Here is a 1,437-nt window from a genome sequence, read left to right as displayed (position 1 = left end):
GCCCCCCCCTCGCCCCCGCCCCGCCGCGCCGCCGGGATGCACGCTCGCTTGGTCCTGGCGGGGGTCTGCCTGCCACGATGTGCGCTGTGCTCTTCCTCAGACAGCTCCCGCTCCCGTAAAGAGACTGAATGGAAAGAAAGTCGCAAAGAGAGCGTGGCAGGTGACCACTGGACAGGCCTCCCACGCACACCTGGGTTCCGCTGTTCCTGAGTACTGGGTGGGTGTTTGGGACCGGAACACCTGCTCTCTAAGGCCGCCACCCGTCGCGCACACGCAGATGTGTAAACGGGTGTGCCAGGAACGGCCCTCGCCCCGTGAGAAAGGCTTTCCGAAAGCCTCGCGTGAGCTCACGGAGTGTGTCCGGGAAGGACAGCCGGCTGCGGGTGTTTGGGGGGTCCCCAGTGGGGTGTCAGGGGAGCTAGGCGGGAAGCCGTGCAGGGCCAGGCGCCAGCGGCAGGGCTGTCCTCTTCACTTTGTGTATGCGTTTCTTCCTTGCGTGTCTTCAGCTGGTTCAGTTTCTACCGGCCTGATTTCTTCCTCCTGACAGCCTCCCGAGACCACGGGAGCAGGCGAGTGACTTGGGGTTATGCTCTGGACAGGCTTAGCGGCCAGCCTGGTGCTTCCTCACCAGCGTTCTTTGTCCTTCTGAGCATCTCCGCGCAGACACTTCAGAGACGCTGTCATCCCCCTCAGGACCAGGACATACGCTGTGCTGTGGAATCCGCGTCTGTGCATTTCGCCTGCACAGCCGTTGTGCCTCTGGTTCCTGACATTCTCAGCTCCGTTTGGTCTGCTGCCCAATGTCCTAGTGTGCTCCTGCTCAGAACAGACCTGAGCCTGGGGAGCTTATGGAGTGGAGGTTTGTACAGCTCGGGGTTGGAGGTCGGAGGTCAGAGGACGTGTCTAGGGATGGTCTTGTCGGCAGAGCCCTGAGGCTTCACAAGACATCCGGTGTCACGTGTGCAGTACGAGGACATGTTCAGACTGTGGGGGCAGAGCAGCTCTGTCTCTGCATTGAAGCCCACCAGGACTCGATCTTGGGGCTCCACCTGGTATGTGATGACTTCCCAAATGTCCCCACTTGCGTGACATAATTAGATTAAGGCTCCACTTTCAACACCATTACAAGTGGCTCTCCAGATCAGCATAGAAATTTGGGGAGGGGACACACGTTGAAACTAGCAGTTCATGTCTGAATTCCAGCGTCTTTCTCAGTTCCCCATCCTCCCGAGGGTCTACCCTTTTTGCGTCCCATTCTATGTGCCTCTCCCTCGCCCCCCATCTAGTACCTAGGTTTTTCTTCTTTCTGGAATACCTCAGATGAATTCCTCGGTAATTATTCGATAAGTCCTTTTGGTAGTTCTGGAAGGCATTACTAGGAATAACAAAAATCTTTCTTGTTTCTGAAGCAGAGGTGCCCACAGCACTGGGCATTCC

Source organism: Tupaia chinensis, unplaced genomic scaffold, assembly GCF_000334495.1.
Source record: "Tupaia chinensis unplaced genomic scaffold, TupChi_1.0 Scaffold000548_1, whole genome shotgun sequence".
Taxonomy (NCBI): domain Eukaryota; kingdom Metazoa; phylum Chordata; class Mammalia; order Scandentia; family Tupaiidae; genus Tupaia; species Tupaia belangeri.
The sequence above is the reverse complement of the archived record's forward strand: the minus strand, read 5'-3'. Positions refer to the sequence as shown.